This window comes from Nothoprocta perdicaria, unplaced genomic scaffold (assembly GCF_003342845.1).
Source record: "Nothoprocta perdicaria isolate Ctin4 unplaced genomic scaffold, notPer1 scaffold_29, whole genome shotgun sequence".
Classification (NCBI taxonomy): Eukaryota; Metazoa; Chordata; class Aves; order Tinamiformes; family Tinamidae; genus Nothoprocta; species Nothoprocta perdicaria.
In genome coordinates, this window is record NW_020455521.1 from 165159 (window position 1) to 178128 (window position 12970).

At 36.4% G+C, this 12970-nt stretch overlaps 1 long non-coding RNA gene across 2 annotated transcripts; it reads left to right on the forward strand.

The window, feature by feature from the left end:
- The first annotated feature begins 24 nt into the window (after positions 1-24).
- Positions 25-8541, forward strand: LOC112949292. Of its 2 annotated transcripts, none has more exons than XR_003249796.1 (3): positions 25-136; positions 6648-6769; positions 8531-8541. It is a non-coding gene; the product is annotated as an uncharacterized LOC112949292 (long non-coding RNA). The 2 variants fall into 2 exon arrangements; XR_003249797.1 differs by lacking the exon at positions 8531-8541 and adding an exon at positions 7048-7094.
- The last annotated feature ends 4429 nt before the right edge of the window (positions 8542-12970 follow it).

A 12970-nucleotide genomic window follows, 5' to 3' on the forward strand; every position in this document is an offset into this window, starting at 1 on the left:
CCGCGGTGGCTCTGCGGTCAGGTCTGCTTGTGTCGCGTCTGCTGCTTGCCGTGGGAGCTGCACTAAGAGGCAGCAGCGTGTGGCTCGTGCCCACCTTCTCCCATTGCTCTCCCGGTGAAGAGCCGACCCAGAATATGTGAGTCAGCTCACTGGGTTGCCATAAAAGCTTCAGATAATCGTAAGGTTTTGAGTTCTAGTACGTGCAAACAAAGTTGCCAGAATCAGCAGTTGTTTATAGACGCAAATAGTTGTAGTGTAAGAAGTAAACAAGCAAAAAGACCAGCAAAAACAAGTTGTGAAGTAACGTGCTTCTTAATTGCTAATAACTTAAAGAAAATAGGAATAGAAAAAAAAACTTGCTAGGACAATGTGCAAGTAGGGGAATCATATTTTAAGGGTGTAAGTGGAACTGGAACATCCTGGCTAATGTGGGGAAAAAAGTGTTTTTCAGTATCACTAGGGGGCAGTCCTCTCCTAAAGACACTAGGAAAAAAGGCAAAGACAGTACATTCCTATAAATAGGTTTTCTCAGTCAGACATTAGGAACATGTACATGGATCTATTTAAAGAGTTTCCTGTGTTTCTATAAGTAAATGCTAAAAGRTAGAAATAAGTTGGTAATTAACTTTTATCACATCCTTTGAACTTAGGAATCTTTGACTAAATTTGATTTTGACAAATGGAATTTAGAGACCTWGCCTTCCCTTTAAAAGGGATTAATGTTTTTTGAGGAACTGGAGTGTTTAATATATTCTCCTTGATTTCTTGTCAGTTCATGAAAATTATTATTAAATACCTTATTCCTGCTTAAAGTTCAATAGATGCTCTGTAAGACATCTCATAGATGTCAGGTGCTTAATCTTCATTGTCAGTTTGTAATCATTAAGTTAACATTAGTTAATCCTTCCCCTCTTTTTTGCATTATCCATATACTTTTGAAGAAATATAGCATTTATTATTCTTTGGCTTAAAAGAACAAAAGATAACAGCTTCCTAAATATTCAATGTATTTTCAGTCTCAAATATTAGTTAGAATTCTTTAGACCTTTAGCAAAATATGTCTCTTGCTTCCCTGCAAGTTCCTTCCCACTGTAGGCAGGACAACACAACTTAATTTCTAGGTGTTTAAGGCAGTTAATGATTGAAGAGATCTGACTAGAATCAGGCAAAGAGAGGCATGAAAAAGGAAGGATCTGCCATTCCCCACAAAATGGGGCTGTTGGCATACAGCCTACATAAAACATAAGACAATATTATAAGTCAAAACTAATGGATTTCAGTTCTTTTTTTTTTCTTTTTTTTTTGAATATAGTTAGATGTAACCTTGTAGCAAAAATCAGCCTAATATTATTTTTTTAAAATTACCTAATTATATGTCTATATATGTCTATATGTCTATAATGTCTATATGTCTATAACTATATGTCTATAATTCATAGTGCAATTAGAACTCCATAGTTTTTAAAATAGCATCAAGCATGAAGTCTTTGTAACCCCATAGCTTGTTGAAGTTGCTGTTACAGGGCACATGCTGAAGGGTTTGATCTTTTTTTGGATTAGAATAACAGTCACTCTAATAAATATATACACATATATATAATCTACAGGMAGCAAAAATGCAGTAAGATATGGAAAATATAATTATTTTTTAAACAAGTTTACTAGTAAGAGAAGAGCATTAACTGCATGCTCTGCAACTGCCTTTTTGTATTATCTGTGTACACAGCCTCGGATCAAGGATAATCTGATTTCAACATAATTTCAAGTCTTTAGTGATTAGTGCAGACTTCTAGTGTACTTAATGTGAGCTGGTATATATCGATCAATGCAATCTAATCATTTAATGCTCTGCATGGCCATTACAATTTGCTTCTGTCATTCTAATTTTCAGAATAATTTTTGAGAGAAGATGCCAAGGTGAAAATTTCGTCCACATAATTTGTGTGACACTGTCAAAAAAGTCTATGTTGTGTCTATCAAAATATTTCCTGTCAGAGGAGCTTCCATTTTCCTTTCAGAACTAAAGTCTATTCAAAAATAATGGAACTAACCTTGATGCTAATAACATCGTTGCAGCTTGATGTCAAATATTAGCAAGCCTCATGTCATCCACTCGCTGCTGTTTCTCTAACTTCTGCAGCTGTGTGGCCCCCAGAATCACTCTAGAGGAAAGCGCTGCCGTTTTGGTGACCAAGGAGGAAGGGTCGAACCATCCCAGGGTGGAAGCTCTGATGTGAAATAGCACTATATGTGGTCAGCAGTATAAAATTTTACAGAGTGATCAAGAAAAGGGGTGTTTTAGTCAGAGGTCTTCTGACTACAGCTCTTCTTATTCCATAATGTTAAAAATTATTTTAGAGAAGATCCTGGCAATTAGGAACAGATGGTTCTTTGATGGAGTTTTTCTGGGAAGCAGGAACCTGGATGATAAGCAGTATTTTGGAAAATGGGTTCATTAATTTCCTCCAGTTTTGGCTGCGTTTGTATACTTTAATGAATGCAATATAATTTCTCCTTTAAAGGTGTTGGTAGTTTCAGGGTTGGATTCTCAGAGATGCTGACAGCAGCTGAACTCTTCCTTAGCTCTCCCTTTTGCTCCTAGCTCTCCCTTTTGTGATTGAGTGGATGAATCAGATCAGCATGTGAAAATTGAACTGCTGTCAGAGAGTCCAGAGCTGCTGCTTGTACAAGCGAGTAAAAATGATCCTAACAGGATTCTAGCAGGATCATTTTTCTCTCTCTCTTTTATATTTCAGTATTATTTTATTTTGATATTTGGACAGACTATACTGAGTATAAGAGGCTTCTCTGAAATGCAAGCAGACTCCTTGAGATGTGCTTGGGAGCTTAGAAAAGGCACTCTAGGCTATTGATTTGATCTAGGATGTAGGGAAAGTCTGTGGTCTGACTGACTGAAGAGAAAAGGTCGTTTGAGATCCTTAGAGTTTACCTTCCTGACATAAGATAGGGATATTAAAAAAGAAAATACGTATAGAGAGCTATTGTACTTTAATGGGTTGATACGGTTAAGATGGTTTGAGGTGAGTTGTTATCATGGCAAAAGGATGAAAAGACTCTTCAGAAACACATCTGTGATCCTCTTTCTAGATTAGAACACTTAAACAGAAATGTTGAACCTGTGTCTTGAGTAATCCAGTTAAACCTATCTGGATTAAAGTCTGGATTGAATTACAAACTTGTAAGGGTCTATGTTCTTCAGTGTGAAAAAAAGTTTAGTAATTCATCTGTTTTATTTTGTTTTGTTTTTAAGTTTTCCACCATTACCTTGGAATTTTTTTTAAAGACAGCATTTGCTTTTAAGGATTTTTTGAAGGCAGAAGCAAGATTGGAGATAGTTTATTATGAAATATGGTTTTGCATGTGGATTTGCACAAATTTGGAAGCCGTAGTCATTTTTACCCACGCACATTAATGATCCACCTATTAAGGACGCACAGTAACTAACATTTATTCCCAAACTGTATCTGCCTGGCTATTTGGCAGAGTTCTGTGTAGGAGGAAGTAGTTTGCTAAGAGTGCTAAGAGTGTGAAAAGCCGCTACCTCAAGGGGATTTAGATCTGAGATTGGATTTATGGTAATTCTTCCAGTTGTATATTGTGCCCTTTAAGTCAGATCATCCTAAAGGAAAATCATCATTATTTAAAGGGCATGCAAGTTTCTAACAGATTTATAAGTAGTTTTCTGGACTCCTTATTATGTGTAAAATTTCATTTATTTCTTGTTTGCTTTCATGTCTAATCTAGATGAAAAGTCAATGTCCGAAAACTTTCTGCAGAGACAATTCCTTAAAAATAGCTCTTTATTTTATTGTTTTTGATGTTCTCAAATTCAAATGTTAATTTTAATGTTCTTTAATGTGACTATTCTGAATTTGGGTCAATCAGATTGCACTTTCTGGCATCCTTAAGTTACTTCTTTACTGTCTGTAAGTGCCTTGCAGTTTTGCTCTTCCTTAGGTCCTGCCCAGATGGCTGCATCTCTGTGGGTCTCTCTGGGCAGCCTCTGTGGTGGAACTGCCAGTCCTCGTGGTCACCTCTGAGACGTAGACACACAGCTGACCCACAGGGAGGGGCACTCCAGCTTAGAGTTTAGATTAATGGTCTTTGAAGTCCTGCAGCTACAGATTGCAGCTGATTAATGCTGGCCAAAGTGGAAACTTATCCTTTGGTTACTTTTTTGACAAAATGGAACCTTTCATTTTGTGTTGAATCAAGTGATTAAATTTGATTTTGCTCTGTGAAAATCCATACTGCATAAGGAGAATTAGCATCCCACAGGAAAAAATGATTTTGCAGAAATGTTTTCCAAATTGCTTAACTGTATTACTGTGCTCTGTGGCTGGATCTTCCTTTCCTCAGTTCCCTGTGTGTTTTTCTCTTTTGTTGTTGTTTGTTTTTTCATTTGTTTGTTGTTGTTTTGGAAATCTTTATTTCAAATTTTCTTGTATCGCAGGTGCTGCGAAATTTGAAAACAGTAATAAAAATGACCATAGAGCAAATACTAATTTAGTCCCTAGGCATCCTGACAGAGATGAGCTGCCAATTGTGAACTGTTGCTGCCAATTGAATATGAGCAAATGACCAGTTCATTGCAGATATATTTGGCTGAACATCCCACTAATTCATAAATTTGTACCAATCTGCTCATGATCACATCATCTGCCCTTGTAACCTGGAAGGCTAACTGACAGAGCATGAACCTTTGCTCACTGTGGCCTACAGCAGTGCTGTTTATGTTGCATCCTTCTGTTTTAGCTCAATTCTTTGTAATTTGGAAATAGACCAAGTATGTTATTACTTATAAAGTTAAAAATACAAAGTAGTCAACGGGGAAAAAAAAAAAAGAGAAGGAATTAAGAAGAATGGAGGGAAGAAAGAGATGGAAACTGTAAGTAAAAGAGAAGTTAGATTTTTATATTTTGAAAGTCCTAGAAAGGACAGTGAATTAGAAAGAAGAGTGACTCTGAAAGAGCATGTGAAAGAAAGATCAGAAAGATAGAGTAGTGTTTAATAATGATATTTCTGTAAACTGTTCCTTTCGTATGGTTTTGAAGGAGAAAAATAAATTAGTGAAGTCAAACCATGTAATTATGAAATATCTTACCTACAGAGATGTAGAAATAGAGCCAATGAATAGATGTAGTCTGTGATCTGATTGTAAAAGCTGGTAAGTTTGCTTTTGTCCTGAGGAAATGGAGATTGCTTTAAAGCTTACATTTGCTCCAAATTCTAAAATGATGATTGCACAAAATTGTTGTTTATTTTTAAGTTATGGCTCTGTCACGAAGCCCTCATACTCCTAATCAAAATCATAGTAATTTTTGTGGCAGAGTTCTCTTCCATGACACATGCAGTCCTCAAGATTAGCATCAAGGTAAAGATGGCAATCCTAAGGGGGCTCAACTGGAGCATCAAAGTGGCAGCACTGTGGCTAGCTAATGCCGCTGTTTAATGCATCAGCCTCCAGCTAGTCAGTTAACTATTTCAGGTCAATGACTCATCACTGCAAGGTACAACACAGGAGAGCAAGACTTGTGGGGAAGGTCTTTGCTCTGGCGCTGGTGAAAGAGGGGGCAAGACAGTACTTATGTCAGCAATCAAGCTTTTACTCTTCTGAAGACTTTGCTTTCCTTAAATCTCTATGCTGTCTGAATTTGGAAAGATTTCCATCTGTCAAAGACACAATATTAGGCCTTATCATCTTTTTTTTTTATGTTACTAGTATTTTCTGGTCTTTCTGCAATCTTCTGTAACCTTCTTAGTAATATATTAATGACTTCATTAGATGTGTATCATAATATGGGTTATATTTGAAAGATATGGCTATACCCAACATATCCAAATGTATTGCATCGAGTGCTTTGGATAGTATGTGTCAGACATTTTACAGGAAAGCATTCATTTCCCAATAAATGAGATTTTAGAAAGCCCTAAAATATGAACTGAGATAAAGCAGAATATTTTTCTCTATTTCATAAGTTTGATGAAAATGTAGTTTAATTAAATGCTACCATTGTATGAGTATTTTGATAAAATAGAAAAGAACTCTAAAGAAAGAAAATAGACAAAAAATTAGAAAACAGGATCATGCAAAATGTTGGAAAAAAATAGAAGCATCTTAATGCTGCATTTCTATCTCTTGTCATTAAATCATTGTCTTGCTTGTCACATTATGTATAGGCCACATCTATTGTTAAGGGAGACATCCAAGAATTTTAAGAGCCCTGTCTCTTGGAAATAAGATGTAAAAGTAGACAATGGCTCATGGTTGGGGAGGGTGCACATTAGAAAAGAGATTAATTAGCATGCCAGAAGGACTTTAGTGGAGATGAGGAGTCTACAATGGGACTGAACATCTCCAGCTGTGCAGAAGGAAAAAGAGGTAAATGAAGAAGCAAAAAGGACCCCTACCTGTTTAATCAACAGTAATGATTAGAATAATTCATAGGTTTTTCAAGCTGTATGATGAAGAGGCATTTCTTAAGAGATGCTAGTGATCTCCTGAATGATAAAAAAACAGGAGAGCTCATTTTGGAGTAGGTTAGAGAGGATAAAATGGTGGGAGAGAAAAAAAAATATAGATATCTAGCATATGTTCTTAATTTTATTTATATTCCTATTCACAGGAACAAAAATCTCAACTATATAGTAGTTATCTGGCTTGGGATTTGTCAACCAGAGGATGAAGTAATGAAGAGGATGATGTAAAGAAACTCTACCTTCACTTTCACTAGAAATAATTACCCAGGTGAGTTTTACCTCCAGATTTGCTGTGGTGTAGCTCATTCCAGTTTCTTTATACATGCAAAATTATTCTCATAACTTTTTTTTCTCCCACAAAATCCATATTGAAATAAGAGCACCCATTGATAGTACCTTTTCACAGTGTAGCTTAATCCACTGTATTTCAAGTTGAACACGATCAACATGAACAAGTTATTTGGGCTGAACATGAACAAGTTCAACCCAAATAACTTCTCTAAAGTTCTCACCAGAAAACTTGGGCTAACAGGAAACTTTCATCAGGTTCTCCAGATCCTTGCTGCAGATGCAGCAAATTTTTTTTGCTTATTCTTTTGCTTCTCACTTCTGCCTGAGGATGAGACATGTGCATGGAGAAACTTCTGCAGACACATACCACAGAAACCAAATGAGGTATGAATTTGACCTATTCCTTAAACTTGTGAGAGACTTAATTACATAAAATTGAGAAGTAAAGTTTTATTTTTTCCTCTTGAGGCTTGAAGGAACAGAATCGCACAACTGAATAAAAATGTCATATACCTGATAATATGTAAACCCTTAATGAGAAAAATGGTAATTTATTAAGTATGTCTTGAATGATAAAGTACACAGTAGAATGAAGGAAATACAGTGACAATTGAGCCACTCTGCTGCACAGAGACAGCTAGTTCACAAATGGTCTGATTTGAGTGTTAAGACAAGAATTCCAAACTCATCTTAGTGATCTCTATGTCCCAACCAACTGCTTAACTGCTTCTATGGAGATTCATGGTGTGACATGGTTAAAACACACCAAACTACACTGACTGTCCAGCATTTTTGGTGCTTAAATGGAGTCAGTTCTAAAAATGGAACCTCAACTCTAGATGCTGAGTACTTCAGCATATGGCCCATCTATGATAGTAAAATAGTGAGGGATACTTAAACTAGGAAGATATTTTTTAAAGACAATTGTGAGTAACACTCAAAATTTTTAACATCCATGACTTTAACAGCACTTTAGTTCAAAGGGCCCATCCATCTTACGCTATTGTGACTGTTTAGTTCACTGAATGCCTAGTGCATAAAATGTTCCTTTAAAAGGAACTTGGTCTGGGACCAGGACACAGAGTGATGCTTGTCTTTTTCTTGCACCTGGGATCTGTGCCAGTAGGAACCCCTGGGAAGGAAGAGAATAATCTGTTTTTACAGAGCTACTGAGAACAGCCACATGGGAAGAATCTGCAGTTTGTAATGAATAAACTGCATCTAAAACGATGTGGGAGTCAGACATACAGCATCAAGGTCAAGACACTGCATGTTGTTTAGTGCACGAAATTTTAACATAAATTTTTCACTGGATACAAGGAGAATTTTGAATTTAATTTTCTGAATGTTAGGACATAAAAAAAAAAACTGCTTTCTTAGAGATGTATCTTTAACTTTGACAATGACAATAACTGAAAATATGGAGTAGTCAAAGTGGAAATGAAGGTTTCCTATCTGGACAAGATACAGCTCTTGCTGAGCTTGGTGTGCAGCTTGGTGTTATGCCCAAAGTCAGATCCTTCTGTCTTTTAATGCAGTGGATGAAGAACTAAAAACCCATGACATTCTTCATATTCTGTAGACTTCCAGGATTTATCTGTGTGAACTCCTAGTACATTTGGTGTGGCAGGTGGGGCTGTGTCAAGCAGCAGAAAGATTAGATGCAATGCCGGCAGAGATGTCACACCACTAAGAAACTGGTATGTTTCTTGTCGTATAGGTCTGTTCTCTTTTTCAGAACTGAGCTGGTGGGAACTTCAGACCTGTCCTGAGATTGTGTGGTTGTCGTCTGCCTAGTCCAGGGTGAGCGTGTTTATCAACACTTTGCTCTGATGAGTATATGACCTGTCAACAGGCATAGATGGATGTATGCTTAATGCTGATCACCCGAGCTCCTCYGTGCTCTGGATCCTTGTTGGGCTTTTTGGCTGTGCAGAGATGCACAGATGTTTAGCATTCTAATGGCATTCACTAAGAATGAAATCTCTGAAGATCTCTGAGCATCTCAGAGCAGTTACCCCACAAGGTAAAATATTAAGGATAAAGTTGCAAAAATAGCAGAAGAGTGGGGAAGGTCATAGAAGACCCAATCTTTTAAACCATGAAATCTTAATAATCTTGAAATGGAAGTGAATGTCAGGATAATTTCTAGGGATGGGTATTTCAAAACAGATCAAGAGACAAAATCAAGAGGAAACTGAGAATGGGCTAGCAAAAGACATCAAGCTTAATAAGAGATCATTATGAAAATTGCATATATTAATAGATGATAAAAGAAAGGAAAGGACTCTCAGTGGAGGAAGAAAGTGGTAGAGTAAACTGTAAGACAGTGCTAGTATTTAAAGCCTATGACAAGTAGCTGGTTATTTCAACTGTTATAGCAATGACAAGGATAATGAAGGGGTTTTGATGAGATTATTAAAATTACCGTAGTTTTTACAGAAATCACAAACACAATTCCTACAGCCACTCTGGGTCTTACAATCTTTCTTCTTGAAATATTTACAAAATTGTTTGAAATTATCTTAGAATTATTAGCAGTTATTTTGGAGAAACTGGGGAGAACAGGTAGGGCACCAGAAGACTGGAAAAGTATGAATGGAAAAATGGAAAAAAAAAAAGCAACCTTCAAAATGAGAATAGATYGTAGAGGGATCAAAGAATTAAACCCAATTCCTGGAAAACATGGGAACAAATAATTCAGTACATTATTCAGTATRTTATTTTATAATGTACTGAATTATACATTACAGTACATTATAATGTACTGTTTATGATATACATATTCAGGATATTATTATTATCCTTAATGTACATTCAGTACATTCTAAATATCTGTAAGATAACAAAAAGATGAGTAGCGGGCAGCATAGATTTGACACAACAAATCATATCAAGTCAAACTAATTTCTTTCTTTAATACTTCTGCTGTACTCGTTCAGAAGTGATACCATATTCTAGTGTTATAGGCACTGAAAGTGACATGTGGCCCAAAACCAGAGATTCAACAAGACAATGATCAGAGGGCTCAAAGCCATTGAGTAATGTACAATTGGTAAAAATATGATTTAAAATATAACATACAGAGGAAATACTGCATAGAGGTATAAGAGTTTATGATCTCTAAAGGGTTCTGAAAAGAAGATAGCAGTCTGTTCTTATTTATTGTGAAAAGAAGTTTTATACTAAGTTGCAATGAGAAAGATTCCTGTTACATACTGGAAACATTTTGTAATGTTTCTCATTCTGGTAATAGTGTCTGACATGGATTGAGTGTTAGTTTCTATCACTGGCCGACTCAGCTGGTAGTTACCCAGCTGTCTATTCAGACGGACAGTTGTCAGGAGTGACACAAGCTCTTTTGCTTGTGGCCAAGGAGATGGCTGCATGTTCCCTTAGGGTTTCCCTCCAACTTTATTTGTCTGTATTTTTATCTGAAAAGGCTGTGTTGCCTTTGTATAAGCTTAGCTTTGCACTTCATTCTCTCCCTTGAATATGTGCTTCACGTGCAGGAACGGAGTTAAAGCATTTCGGAGACACAGTTTTCAGGGCATATAAATTCTTTTTATTTCCTAATAATGATTTCTTAGCATGTCCCCTCCCTTTCATCATTAACACAAACATATTAGCTTTTCTTCCAATGCATATATTTGCATCTATTATGTAATTCCAACACTTTTGATATAACGTATGGGATGCGTACATACCTCTTTACATGTATGTAAGCATGTACATACATGTTTACATGTATCCTCTCTTTTTTCCTTCTCTTCATCCTTTTCTATAGACAGCATCCATGTTGTTTGCAACTGTCTTGTAACTATCTACCAACTCAGCTATGCCATCATTTGCTTATAAGTTCCATTAGCTGGTCAGAGGTAAAGTGACCTGAATGACTTTAAACAATGAAGTTTAAATAATATTTGAAATTTGAAATAGTATTGAAATATAAAAATAATATTTGAAAAATCTGTTTTACTGAAAATTTGGAAAATCCATCATAATTTGTATTTTCTATTTGGTGCCCTTGAAATTGAAAGTAGGAGGTTTTTGTATTATTATTAAKAATGTCGATATACCTTAGCTGGACAATGATGAAAAAGGCTGTTACTCAGAGCTTCTGTGATCTCAGTTTAACAAAAGTACTGCATTCCCTGCTGTAAGATGCTATTGTTAAGCACATCAGTATGTAACAAAACAGATACATTTTCTGTAAGAAATGTACTGACAATTAAGAATAATTCTCAAGATGCATAAATTTAATCTTTGAAGAGGGTTGAAATTACTGAGAAAAAAAGAAAAATTCTTAGTTTTGTACTTTAAAAATGCCATTCAATCAAGCTTTTTTTTTTTTTTTTTTCCTTCTCTCTCTGTCTCTCAGATAAATGGAATTACCATTTTTCCATTTTGGTGTAATTACCAGTTACACAATTTACTTGTGTAAAGTCCTTGATCAGAATGAGGTGCTTAAACCAGTTATGTGTAGGTCAGAGCACTTAAAATTATGAAGAATACACTTAGAATTATTAAATGTCTCAAATAGCTCGGTTCAGGCAAAATTACATATAACTGATCATTTAGACTGTGTCATCAGTAGAAACTGCAGACACAGGTGTAAAAGATCACTTTTTATTTCAGAATATTTCAGAATTTTTCACTTTTTAGATGAATAGCAGTGAAACTTTTCTAAAACAGAAAGCATACCAGAGTTCCTTTTGCTGAGTTTTTTTTTTAACTGAAAACAAATCCCAAACTCTTTATTTCCTCACACTTCGTTTCCAATTACAAAAAGATGCACCATAACTTAAAGTACTGAATAATATGATCACAGCTGAAAATGTGGAACACAGACGAAGCAGAAACAAAACAGATTATCCTGGATGCTGAAGTAAGTGATAAGTGAAGCCACAAATCTTGGAATTGAAATGCTTTTTCAAAAGTTTAAACAGCTGATTCATAGCAAAAGAAAAGAGATCATTGAGCTATACAGAGAAATTTCTTCTGTGCTAAAGGGCAAAGGAGTTTGCAGAAAATTAAAATTAGGATTGAGAAAYCCAAACTGAATTGTCAGGAAATGATTGTATAAGGGTCTGAGTGTGTAAGCCCTCTTGAGTCCAACATGGCTGGTTTTATTGACTGGTCATTAGCTTCTATAAGGTCACCCTTTGAATTTTGTGATTCATTTATTACAGAGTATAGTAACCCCATAGATAGCATTTTCAGAGTTGGGCAAGTAATCCTAATCTGGTAATAATTTTCTACGCCTAGCAGACTGGTGTAACAACTCAGTAACGCAGATTTAGGAAAGAGCAGTCCTGTGTAACATGCTCTGTGTGACCCTATGTGTGCAAGGAGGTTGGAATAAATGATCTCTAAAGGGCCTTTCCAACCTTAGGGATTCTGTGATTATACATAGTGTAGGATGCTGCTTAGTGGAGTTAGTTTGCAGTTCACTATCTGCCTGTAGTTATGATTTGTGCAGAAACTCAAAACTTGCTACGATCAGCCATGATCTTTGATTCACTTGTCTTTTTGCATAAATTTGCATTCTCCTGCTGACCAGATCTGGGATTATTTTGCTGGACTAAGCACTGGGCACTAATTCTAAAAGTAGCTGTCATTTTTTATCATAGAAATTACTTTCAGATACTACACCAGAAGTATTATGATCTCTTAACATAYGTAAGAGAACCCAAAAGGCACTGTGCGTTCCTTAAGTCTAGGGAATAAAAGTCATATTAGACCATTAAGTGGATTAGGTAAATGGGWTGGCAGCTAGGACTGAATGAGCCTTACCAGAGTGGAAGATGAGCTACTGCACCATGTTCTTTTAGTTTAAATTAGATTTAACCAGTTTGGGAAAGAAAGGAGCTGAGTGCCAGCAGAAGCCTTTAACTTAACATGCAGCTGCYGTGAAAATAAAAAAAGGCAGCAGGATGGGGAAGAAATGCATAATTCTTCCAGGGATTCTCACATGGAAGCTTTAGGATGCACGGACCCAGCTCAGTCAGCACTGAGCCTCACCTGCAGTGTGGCACACGGCGTTGCCAGACCTACTTCCAGTAAAACGTTGTTGGGTCGGAAGGGCTGGGAGAAATGACAGACGTCCCTTCTTCAGGTGGGCCGTGTGGCGCCGACGGAGGAGCCCCTCCCTCAGGGGACCGTTAGGGCCGGTAGA